Source organism: Astyanax mexicanus, chromosome 18, assembly GCF_023375975.1.
Source record: "Astyanax mexicanus isolate ESR-SI-001 chromosome 18, AstMex3_surface, whole genome shotgun sequence".
Taxonomy (NCBI): domain Eukaryota; kingdom Metazoa; phylum Chordata; class Actinopteri; order Characiformes; family Acestrorhamphidae; genus Astyanax; species Astyanax mexicanus.
In genome coordinates, this window is record NC_064425.1 from 38,400,202 (window position 1) to 38,413,498 (window position 13,297).

Consider the following 13,297-nt stretch of genomic DNA (forward strand, 5'->3'; position numbering starts at 1 on the left):
GCAGCACTTATGGTGGAATAGAAGAAAAAGAAGCCAGCACAGCTGTTTATTCTCCAGCTTTCAGCTTCTTATCACCTTAAAGGTTTAGTCCATGCACCTGTAACAGCTTTGCTGTTTAAGGTGGAACAAAAACATTACATAAACTGGTGTTGGTGTGATTGTCTTAATATAGCGGTAGCATTTAAGATGGAATAAGTGTGATTGTGTTATACTAGTGGCAGCATATAAAGTGGAAATAATCTGATTATGTGAATATGACAACAGCATTATGGTGGCACTGGTGATTGTGGGAATATATCAACATTTAAGGTGGAAAATATAGTCTAAATATAGTGACAAAATTTAAAGTGGAACAAAAGCACAGAAGATGATACATTTACAAGAAGATTTACAGTATCAATTTAATATTAAAGACATTAAAGCTATACAGAAACACTTGTGGAATTAGACAATGTGTTAAACAAACCAGAATATGTTTTATACTGCAGGTTCTTCTAAGTAGCACATTTATTTTTGAGGACAGATCTGCACTCTTGGTATTTTATTCTCAGTGTCTTCATGAGGGAGAATCACCTGGAATATTTTTCCCAGCATCTTGAAGGAGTTCCTGGAGGTGCTGAACAATACAATTCACCCATCTCAGTTGATCAGTTTAGATCAGGGGATTGTGGAGGACAAACACTTTTTTTTACTGTTTAATATGTAATTCCTTATTTGTCCCGTAATTGTTTTCATGTCTTTAATATTAATCCACTATGTAGAAAATAAATACAATACAAATAAAATAAAGAAAAACACTGAATGAGAAGGTGTGCCCAAAGCTTTGACAAGTACTGTATATTAATAATAAATGAAAAAAGTTGGGCAGATAAAACTTGCAATTTATTGAATTCAGACTGTCTACATCACACAAAAGTCAAATATTAACATGAAATAACATTAAATAATAAAACATTCTTAAATATTTGATATCACTTATTTATACGGCAGAGTGTGTAATAGCTGGGCATTCCCATTTTAGTTCAGGCCCGTGTTAATGAAAGTCAGCTGTCATCCGGACTGTACTGTAGGAAAAACCTTTGTCTTTTGTAAACAGGAAAAGCACACCCAGCCAGAATGACGAAATTCTAATTACGCATAAAACCATTCTCTAAATATAGGTTTTTAGACACACCAAAACAGCAACAGAGTGAAAACAGCATGAACTGAAGTATAACAGCGGTTTTCTCTGATTCTCTGCAACTGCAAACAGAAAGAGTACAGTGCTGTTCCAAAAGCGTGATGACACATTACCACCTTATAAAACAACAAAACCATGACCTTCTTACTCCAATAATTAAATAAAATACTGTCCCTTTTCCCTGTGGTAACTTTGTGTATATTTGTGGGGGTTAACATTTGGGTCAGATATTGCTTCTTTTTTTAAATCACCCTTTATTGAAGTAGTTTTGGATAGTAGTATAAATTACATAATAATTTTAAATATTAATCATACCTGGGGTGCATTTATGCACAATTTGTTCATAAAATATTTGCTAAATTATTTAAAGCCTGCACACATAAAGCGTTTGATAAATACATTTAAACTGAATTGTACATTACATAGTTCAAATTTTCCGTTTAGGTCTTTAGATTATTAAAAGTTTCGGATATTCAGGAGTTTCAGGATATGACCTGAAATGTTAAAACATCCAGTGAACTTAAAAGGTACAAAAATTAGGTGTTTTTTTGTATATTGTAATAAAAAAGTGCATATTGTATAAAACATATATTGTTAAAAAAATCAAATACATGTATATTGTAAAAATAGAAGAATGTATATTCTAAAAAATGGAAATAGTAAAAAAAAATATATATATATATATTGTAAAAAATAAAAAAAAAAGATAATGGAAAAAATGGAAAAAAGTATATTCATCTGTCTCTTTTCTACATGGATATAATATGAAATGGCCCAAAATCCAGTGAACTTAAATAGTACAAAGTAAACTGACAATGTTTCAAGTGAAAATAAATATTTTTTTAAATAAAAAAAATGTGAATTATAAAAAGATCAAATTCAAAACAAATTAAAATTGTGCATAATGTGAACTATAGTTTTCTACAAGTAAAGAAAGTGTTTCTGTTCATTTCCACTGCAAAGGTTTAAAGCCAAAAGATGGCTGAAGTAAAAGCTGCCATCTTGGTTATACTTGCGCCTGGGGACTGAGCATGTGCAGTAGAGATTGGAGCCATTTGACCACCTGAATCCTACCAATATTTTTGGTGGGAAGCCCACAGCTTCAATGCCTATAATGGGTGAGAATATGATTACCACACAATGACAGCTTAGTCAACTGCATACCAATTAACTCATGTGTTTTGTCTGTGTTTTGTCAACATGAAGCTTCGTTATGGCAAGTATACAGAATTTTCGGCTCATTTTGAGCTGATTTGCCACTCATGCTGCTGCTTTTTCGGATCAGGTTTCGGCTAAATTGTGTGTCGTTCATTGTGTAGTATACGCTGTGTTACAACAAGCTCACGTTCAGTAATCGTGAGGGTATCGCATTGTTGAAGCAATGCCTTAAGCCAACTTACCTCAACCTCTTACACTGTGCATGCTTACCTCCAGTTTTTGCTGTAGAATTGGCCATTTTTGCTCTTACATGATGTTGCCTTTTCTGTTTAGCTGTTTTTAGTGGGTTGCAAAATTGTTCATAATCTAATCTCAGTAAAAATACAGCTGCTCCGTGACAGCCTCAGAGGTTGGTTAAGAAAATGTTGTGGAGTAAACTGCATCATGAAGTCCAAAGAACAAAGGCTATAAAAAGATTTCCCAAGCTTTGAACATCTCACGTAGCACTGTTCAATTCATTATTCAGAAAGGGAAAGAGTATGGCACAACTGTAAACCTACCAAGACAAAGCCATCCACCCAAACTTACAGGCCGAACAAGGAGAGCACTGATCAGAGATGCAGCCAAGAGGGCCATGGTGACTCTGGACGAAATGCAGAGATCCACAGCTCAGGTAAGGGAATCTGTCCACAGGACAACTATAATCGTGCACTACACAAAGGTGGTATTTATGGAAGGGTGGCAAGAAGAAACCCATTGTTGAAAGAAAACCATAAAAAGTCCTGTTTGCAGTTTACCAGAAGCCATGTTGGGGACACAGCTAACGAACAAATTGCTGTGGTCAGATAAGACCAAAATGTAACACGCTATGTGTGGCAGAGAATTAACACTGCACATCACTCTGAACACACCATCCCCACTGTCAAACATGGTGGTGGCAGCATCATGCTCTGGGGCTGCTTTTCTTAAGCAGGAACAGGGAAGTTGGTCAGAGTTAATGGGAAGATGGATGAGGGTAAATACAGGGCAATCCTGGAAGAAAACCTGTTGCAGGCTACAAAAGACTTGAGACTGGGAAGGAGATTCACCTTCCAGCAAGACAATGACCCTAAACATACAGTCAGAGCTACAGTGGAATGATTTAGATCAAAGAATATTCATGCGTGAGTTGATGGAAAGATGAATGAAGCGTTTCTCTTCGTTTAGCATTCTCGCACTCTCAGGTGAAGATCTTCCCATTTCCCGATTCTTCTTCTACTACTTTTTATGTTACAGATCGGAATAAAAGAGTCAGACGTGTCGTGATTGGACGTACACTGTGAGCAGTTTGAGCTGGAGCTATGCCCAGCTAAAGACTCTTCAAAGGACTGCAGCATAGACTTTGTTAGGCAGTCATCTCTTGTTCCAACAATGAAAGCTTGCTGAACCCGTGTATCAAACCCACAACTTTTCTAACCTCATAGCCACCACTGCTCATAATAATACTGCCAGGCTTTTGACAATACACAGCAGTAATTGAAACTCCAGCCCAACTAAAGTAGTTTGAGAACTGCTGTGCTAAAGTATAACTGACCAATATAAAGTTAATGAACTCAAACAGAACTGGAATAAAGCACGTGCAGGTTTTCAAATCAGGGAGATTGGGGGAGTTAATAAGCTGTATCTTCAGCAGTCCATGCACCCAATTTGACTAATAGAAACACAATAAAGAAACACAGCCGATTCTAAAGCCTCGGGCTGCATCAGAATACCTTTCCAGACAGTTTAGGGATCAGTGTAAGACCTTATCTCAATCGGAACAAACTTCACGGGTCATGTTATTTTTTAAGAACAAGAGAGAAAAATAGAGAACACACTCACAATTACACACCACACAGTGATGCATAAGATGAGGATGCATGGAAAACTTTATATGCACATTTTGTCTTATTTCTTATTTGATAGTAAACAGCTAATTTTAACTTACAGCTAGTGATGCATTGATTTCCAACAAACATTTTTGATGCCTTTGTTTGGCTGAATAAGTAAAAAAGCAGAATATTTTAGCAAGAATTTATATGTAGTTATACTGCACACCCAAGAGAATATTGTTTCCAGCAGCAGTTGCAGTCTACACTCCACTCACTCCCTTTCAAGGCAAGGCAAGCAAACCAATCAAGTGCCTATCTACGGCCCAGAGCTGGCCTGAGGCCCACAGACAATGACTGGTAACTGTGTGAGCACATCTAAATTACATAACAGTCAATGCAGGAAAGAACAAAGACACTGTTATTGAAATCGCACTAGTCCCTGACACTAGTTACAGACAGTAGCCTGCCAGCCAGGTTCATGATTCCAGCAGGAAGCAAAATATGAAACCAGCAAACATGATGTTATCCATAAAAAAAAAAAACAGAAAAAAAAGAAGACAAAGAAAGAGGAAAAAAAAAAACAAGACAGTGGTAAGTGATCATTTACATTGGATAAACAAAGGAATTTTTTACACCTGTAGTTCATTTCTCTGTATAGCTGGTGTATAGCTGGTCAGAACATCTAAAACCAGCTTGTAGCTGGTTTGCACCTGGTAACTGGTTTCTAGCTGGTAACCAGCTTGACCAGCTTTAGCTGGTATGAGCTGTTTTTTTCCAGTAGGGCAGTTTAAACTGTGCCTGATCAGCAGTTTAGCTCAAATAAATAGACTATATATTTAATTGCTGGGTATAATTGAGACCGGATTACGTTCTCACCAAAGTGAACTGTTTCAGAGTTTGTTTGATCCGTACCCAAGTGCGATTGCTGTTTTCACACCTGCTCAATCAAACTGCTCTAAAATTACAAATGGACCAGAGTTCATTTTAACCAGACTAAACAGTGCTGGGGTGAAAACGTCCTAATTGATCCAATGTAAAAAAAAAACACTGTCTTGTTTTTTTTTCTTTTCTTCCTCTTTCTTTGTTTTCTTTTTTTCTGGCTTTCTTATGGATAACTTCATGTTTGCTTATGTGTCTTTGTGTCTTGTAAAATGTGGTAGTCCAATTTACTTAATGCCCCCAAAATGCCTTGAAATAGCCCTGCTCCCTTTGCGTATCAGAGCGTTGATATACACTCAATGCAGGGAGTAAGGGGGAGAGAGTCGGCCACAAGTTGGCAAATGTCAGGTTTAAGTTACTTTCCAAAGTGTTCAGCATCCTATATCACACTTGCCATCAGTTCACTTAGCCACTAGTTCACTACCTCACTACACACGGTCTGTTTTGCAGCTGAAAGATACAAGCTGTGCAGGACTAGGATAGTAATGATAGCTGAGCTATCTTAGCCCTGGTATTTGTTTGCTGTCTTATATTTAAACTGTAGGTTTTCAATTGCTTTTTAGTTAAAGAGCAAGAAAAAAAAAACATTGAGGCTATTTATTTTATTTAATAGTACAAAAACTGTATTCAGTTGTAAGGTAAATAGGTGAGGAAAATAAGCATTTGAACACCCTGCGACTTTGCAAGTTCTCCCACTCAGAAATGATGGAGAGTGCATGTCCACTGTGAGAGACATAATATAAAAATAATAATAATAGACATGCCAAGACATGCCATTTTGGTCTGCTGGTTGAGAACCTGAGATAGCACTGCATCTGTACCTACTGCTTGTGGCAAGTCAGCAGGTGAGGGAGATGTAAGTACATCTCAAAGTTTTTGCTTCTATCGCAGTTAAAAATACCTTGTTTGTGATTTGCCACTTAGCACAAGCTAACACTAAAATGTAAAAAAAAAAGCAAAAATGTAGCCTAGCCAGCAACAGCTTATTTGCATGAAAGTGACAGAGCCCTTAAACGGCTCATTCTGAAAGAGACTGAAACTGGTAAGAATAGCTGGTGCTATATCTTTATGTGAGAGTGATTTTGTGCAAATAACTTCAGGAACATGTTTTATATAGAACATAAACCTATTCTAACTTGTCCTCTTTAAATTGCAAGTCTATGTTCAGCTGCTATTCACTCCTGAAGGCTTACGCTACCTCCCGGCCGCTGCACTCCTCCAATGAACATCGCCTCGCTTTGCCAAACATTCACACAAAGCAATCCAGACTGTTCTCATACAGAGTTCCCCAATGGTGGAACAAACTACCTTCCACTACCAGATCAGGAGAATCCCTCACTATCTTTAATAAACTCCTGAAGACAGAGCTCTTTAAAGAGCACTTACTCTCCTAACACCTCTAACCAACTACCTTCCACTACCAGATCAGGAGAATCTATCACTATCTTTAATAAACTCCTGAAGACAGAGCTCTTTAAAGAGCACGTACTCTCCTAACACCTCTAACACACTAACTACTTCTAACCTCATTTCCTTCTTCCCCTCCTTCACTCCTCTATCCCATTATTTCCCTTTGACCTCCTTTAGGCCCTGTTCAAAGATGTTTTACTTTTAAACTTCTATTACCTTGTACTTGACTATTGTAAGTCGCTTTAGACAAAAGTGTCTGCCAAATGTAATGTAATGCTAACGAACAATGAGAGATCATTTAAACTCTATAGGACAGTTTCTCAGACAGGGATTAACCCTAGTCATAGACTAAAATCTCCTACAATGGGAACTCTCCATTAAAATCTCTGTATGGTCCAAGACTAGGTCTAATCCCCGTCCAGGAACTCTATGTGTTGGTTTCCCATACAGGATTAAGTCTTTATTTTTTCAGTCCACTGGCTCTAAACTGTGGATGGTGGAAGAAAACACAAAAACAAGTCTGAACACGTCAGAATGGGGCAACTGCACTGTCATTAGCATAGCTGCTACTTAGAGCTTTATTCCAGTTTAAACCTGAAACAGTCACATGTCTGTTTTGCTGTGGTTCAGAAGCTGCACTTTAAAGCCTTTAAAGTCCACCTGCATTTAAACTAAACCCACATCTGTCATCATATTACTCCATCTAAGAGGATTCATCCTAACCCCGCAGGAGACATGCTCTAGCTGAGGTTTAAAGCAGGATAACGCTAGTTACGTATGTAACTGTGGTTATGTGAATAGTGGATGACCGCCAGGGCGGTGCTTAATGTGAATGTATTCCCTGCCGTGCCCACGGCGAACCGAGAGTTGTATACCAACGAAGTCACTACACGTGACACAGCGTGTGACGCAAGCGGGGTATAAATGCCCCCTGGCACTCGCTGCTCCTCCTCAAAACTTGGTTCTTCTCGCAATCCGAGTGACCAAGAACCCTGGCGGTCATCCACTATTCACATAACCACAGTTACATACGTAACTAGCGTTATGTTTCATAGTTACTGACCGCCAGGGCGGTGCTTAATGTGGATGATGCATACCAGCGATGTCACGAGGAGATTCCAGACAGAACCGCCGTAGATAAGCCCTCGGCGGCTGCCACGTTCACACTGTAGTAACGAGAGAAGGTGCATGGTGACGACCATGTGGCCGCTGCACAAATCTCTAGTAGAGACACTCCTTGAAGCGCAGCCCAAGATGTGGCGATGCCTCTGACAGAATGTCCTGTAGTCGGGGCAGGCAAAGGGCGATCTGCAGCCCTGTAGGCCCCCTGAATAACCTCCACAAGCCAGTGGGATAGCCGTTGCTTCGAAAGTGGTTTCCCCAACTTCGCAGCAGAAAAACATACAAACAGCTGGTCCGTTTGACGAACAGCCGTCGTAGCAGAAACATATGCCCGTAGAGCTCTTACAGGGCATAACTTTAGCCTCCTGGTATCAGAATCGTCCCCATAGGCTGGAAGATCAATGGTTTGGTTCACAAAAGCAGGATTCAACACCTTAGGCAGAAACGCAGCGTTCGGCCTCAGTTTCACACTGCAATCATCCAAGCCCCACTGTAAACACAGGGGGCTGATAGACAGCGCATGCAGCTCACAGCTCCGCTTTGCTGTGCAAACAGCCAACAGGAAAGCAGCCTTTAGAGAGATCCATTTCAGCTCTGCCTGCTCTAGCGGTTCAAAAGGAGCCTTGCAGAGAGCGTTCAAGACTAGCGGAAGATCCCAGGGGGGATACCGCGGCTTACGAGGGGGAGCCAGTCTCCTAGCTCCCTTCAAAAAAGCAGTCACAAGCTTATGAGAGCCCAAGGAAGTACCGTCCGCCGGCATCACGTGACAGGCTAAGGCCGCCACGTATACCCTGAGCGTCGAAGCGGCCCTGCCTTCCTCCAGTAGCGTCTGGAGAAAGGACAAGACAGTCTGTAGTGTGCAGAGGTGTGGTACCACACCTTGGTTAATACACCAAGCTTCAAAAGCCTTCCACCTGCCCTCGTATAGAGCCCGCGTAGAAGGAGCTCTAGCATTATCGATCGTGCGTCTGACCTGGGCCGTGCACGAGTCTAATGTGCTGGTGGGCCTAAGGGCCACAGCCATAGCCGGAGTTGCTCCGGACGTGGGTGCCACACCTGTCCGTTCAGCTGTGAAAGCAGGTCTGCTCGACACGGAAGTTCCCATGGAACCCCATGGAGTAATGACAGCAGCGTTGGAAACCATGTTTGATACGGCCACTTCGGGGCCACCAAGAGGACCCGATGCTGTTCCAGGCGTACTCTGTCCAATACAGCCGGAATCAGAGGCAAAGGGGGAAAGGCATAGAGCAGAGTTCTCGGCCAGCTGTGAGCCAGGGCATCCTGGCCCAATGGGCTGTATAGTGCCATCTCCGAAAACCAGAGAGGGCAGTGTGTCGTGTCTGGAGAGGCAAAGAGGTCTACTCGAGCCTCCCCGAACCGTTCCCACACCAGCTGTACCACACGCGGGTGTAGCTTCCATCGTCCTGGGTGAAGAGAACGGCGAGATAGCGCATCCGCCGTGACATTGGTGGCGCCTGTCACATGAGATGCTCTCAGAGATAACACTCTGGGGTGAGCCCACGTCCAGAGTTCTTGTGCCAGCATTAATAGCCTGCGGGACCGTGTTCCGCCGAAGTGGTTTACATGATAGACTGCTGACACATTGTCCGATCTCACCAAGACATGTCTGCCGCGGAGCACCGGGAGAAAATGTCTCAGGGCGAGCACTATGGCACGTAACTCCAGGATGTTGATGTGGTCTCGCGCCTGCCGCATGGACCAAACACCCTGCACTGCGCTGTGGTTCCAGACAGCCCCCCAGCCTGTGGCTGACGCGTCTGTAGTGATCACTTCTCTGCGAGAAGGAATCTGGCCCATCGTTACCCCTGACAGCAGGAAGGGTGCAGAGTTCCAGACATCGAGGGCAGCCAAGCACTCGCTGGTAATGCGAACGCGTGTGTGCCTGTGCCGTGCCGCATCCAGTTTCAGACTGATGAGCCACATCTGAAATGGTCGGATGTGGAGCTTCCCCAGTGCCACCACCTGCGCAGCGGCGGTGAGAAGACCTTGTAGTCGCAAAAGCCTCACATACTGCACCTTGGCGCCCCACCTGAGGCTGTGAATGGCCGATAGTATAGCCGCAGCGCGAGCTGAAGGCAGGGTGGCCAACATGCGACGTGAATCCAAGACCATGCCTAAAAAGGTTATGGACTGAGCAGGAATTAAAACACTCTTGTTCCAGTTCACCGCGAGCCCCAGCGCTTGCGTGTGCTGCAGTAATCTGAGTGTGTCTGTGTGAGCTCTCTGCTCCGAGGGGGCACACAGCAGCCAGTCGTCTAGATAGGGCAAGATTTTTAGCCCCTGAGCCATAAGGGGGGACAGGGCCGCCCGCATACATCTCGTGAACACCCTTGGTGCCAGTGAAAGGCCGAACGGCAGCACTCTGAACTGGTATACCCTGTCTCGGAAGGCGAACCTGAGAAACCGTCTGTGTTCTGGAACGATTGGAACGTGAAAGTAGGCGTCTTTGAGATCCACTAGGGTGAACCACTCCGCCTCGGAAACCGCGTGGAGAACAGCCGCGGTGTGTAACATCCGGAACGGAAGAACTTTCAAAAATTTGTTCAGGCGACGGAGATCTAAGATCGGTCTCAAACCGCCGTCTTTCTTCGGAACAACAAAATAAATTGAGTAGAACCCCTCGGGGTGAACTTGAGGGTCTACTAACTCTATGGCTCCTCTGGCCAGCAGGGAGCCTATCTCCTGGGAGAGACTTGCAGCCCGAACGGGATCCCGAACTTTGGTCACCGTAGGGCGAGAACATACTGGTGGCCGGCGGCGAAACTGCAGTCTGTAACCCACTGTCATGGTGCTCAGAGCCCACGGGTCTGAGACCATCTTTGTCCAGTAGGCCAAATGTGATGGTGAGAGCAACAGCGTCACCGGCCGTAGCATGTCAGCGGCGGTCAGCAGCGGCAGCTGCACGCGGCTTGGAAGGGTGGGGGGGTCGCCTAGGCGCTCTCGGCGGGACCGTGGGGCCTGCGGGGCGCGGCGGCGGAGCTGCGGCTCCGAAGCGCCTCTCTCTATCGTGTCCTCGAGTCCGCTGTAGTGGGCGACGAAAACTCTGTGGCTGCCCGGTATTATGCAGCTTTCGAGCCTCCGTCAGGGAGGATCGTCGTTCCAGGGCTTCCTTGGCTGCTGGTCCGAAGAGAGACCCGGGTTTGAGAGGCACGGACCGCAGCGTAGCTCGGCAAGGTTCGGGCAGAGAGGATTGGGCCAGCCACACCTGGCGCCGAGCATGCAGGCTCGTAGCGACGAGCCGACCAGTATCGTGGGTCATGTAACCCGCGGTCAAGAGGGCTAGATTCAGAAGCTCCTCCGAGCTATTTGAGTCCTCCGTGGATGCGGGGGGATTCTGCAGCGCAATAAGCAGGATGCAGAGGGAATTCAGCAGTCTCCCCATCCGCGTTGCTGAGTTGTGCATTTTAACAACCAGCTCGTCCGTGCGCCTACACTCCGCGCTCGGGCAGCGAGGTTCCGGCCGTAGCGCTTCGTCTGGCGAAACCACCGTGGAAGCCACACAGGGGTCGATCGCAGGCATGGAGGCCAGTCCATAGTCAGCCGCTCCGGCCATGGATGCTAGCAAGCGCGCCGTCTCCGTCGGCCGACCTGCTTTTTCGCTCTGAAAAGCAGCCGAGAATTCAGACACGAAGTCCTGACAAGGCGGCACCGCGAAAGCACCCGCTTCCAGGCGTTTAAACAGCGCGTTAGAGCGTACGCTCCCTGCTGCTGGTGTATCCAGGCCTAGCCTAGCTAAGGCTAACTTAAGCGTCTCTTCCACTGAAGCCCTGCGAGAGGCTGCGGGGTGTGTGTCCTCACTTCCCTTGGCTCCATCCGAAGACAGGGAGTGTGGGGGTGCAGGAGAGCTATCGGTCGGAAAAGATCCGAACCCCATCTCGTGCTCGAGAGCCGACCCTTGTGTAAAGTTCGCGTTGGAGGCAGCCGTTGAGAGAACGTCAAACTCAGCCTCCCGCCTTGGCGAAACAGACTCCTTAAACTCGACCGAGGGGCTCTCACCTGCTCGGTCCTGTGTCTGGCTGTTCATAGCTAAGATCAGGTTCTTTAGCTGGTGTAACTCCGATACAACCGAGTCCACACGGTTAGAGAGAGCTCCATAGCCTTTCTTTTTTCGCGGTGGCTCTAACGAGCTATCCGCGCTCCGTTTTCCCCGAGCCTTGGGCGTTGTCGCGGGGAGGGATGCCTCGCTTCGTGCTTCCAGGCCCGCTAGCCGCTCGTGGCGGATAGCCATGGGAATCATCGCGCAGTCGATGCATGGGTCTGTGAGCGCTTCGCGCAGATGGTCCAAGCCCAGGCACGACGGGCACAGTCGGTGTCCGTCGTCGGGCTCCAGGACGGCCTGGCAGTGCATGCAGCTAATCGAGGCTAGCATAGCAGCGCTAGGTAGGCCGCGGCTCCGGGAGGGGGTCTGACAGCCGCTCGCGGTGGCCGCTGGCTCGCTTCGGGCGTCGAGCGTCGAGTCACTCGGTGTACCGAGCACCAGCTAGCTGAAGCAGATAGCTCACGAGGAGTTTGCGCTAGTTAGAGCTACGGTTGAGAGTACTCACCGTGTCAGGCTCCGGCGAAAGGCACAGCAGTGCTGACAGCCGCTCGGCTGATAGCTACTCGTGGGGCCGCTAGCCTCTGGTTAACCCCGGCGTCGAGCGATTCGTAGCCGGCTAAATGAACTCGGTGTACCGAGCACTAGCTAGCTAGGTCAGATAGCTCGCGAGGCGTAACGCTAGTAGAGCTAAGGAGAGAGTACTCACCGTGTCGGCTCCGGCGAAGACACCACAGTGTAGATAGCCGCTCGTGGGGGCGTTAGCTGAGGCTAATCCCGGCGCCGAGCGCTTCGCTGCGGTCAAAGTGAACTCGGTGTACCGAGCGCACGATAACTGAGGCAGCGGACGAGTACTGAAGCTAGGTTAGAACTACGGTGGGAGTCCTCACTGGTTTCGAGCTTCGACGGGAAATGCACAGTAACCCGAAGCTTGGAGCCCCAAGCTTCGTGTGGGTACTGGCGACGAGTAATCCAAATAGGAGAAGAAAAAAGGAGAAGAAAAAGATGATGAAAAACAGCTCTAGAGGTCGGAATCCGAGCTCTGAAGCGAGCTGCACTCAATCGGTTCTGGGCGAGAAGAAAAAGAGGAGGAGCAGCGAGTGCCAGGGGGCATTTATACCCCGCTTGCGTCACACGCTGTGTCACGTGTAGTGACTTCGTTGGTATACAACTCTCGGTTCGCCGTGGGCACGGCAGGGAATACATTCACATTAAGCACCGCCCTGGCGGTCAGTAACTATGAAACATAACCATAAGTAAAGCATGTGTTTAGGACAAATACACTACTGGTCAAAAGTTTTTTTTTTTTTTTTACTCCTGTTTATTTTGCGATTTATGCTCTTTAGGTCCAGTGCATAACCTGAAACAGTACTTCCTTAAAGGAAAAACAAATACTTTATACTAAAAATATATACAGCTCTGGAAAAGACATTTAAGTTTCTTTGATTTTACCAAATTAAAAATCTGGAATATAATCAGGAGGAAGATGGATGATCACAAGCCATCAAACCAAACTGAACTGCTTAAAATTTTCAGCTTGAAAGTTATCTAAAAGCAGTGTGTAAACTGGTGGAGGAGAAC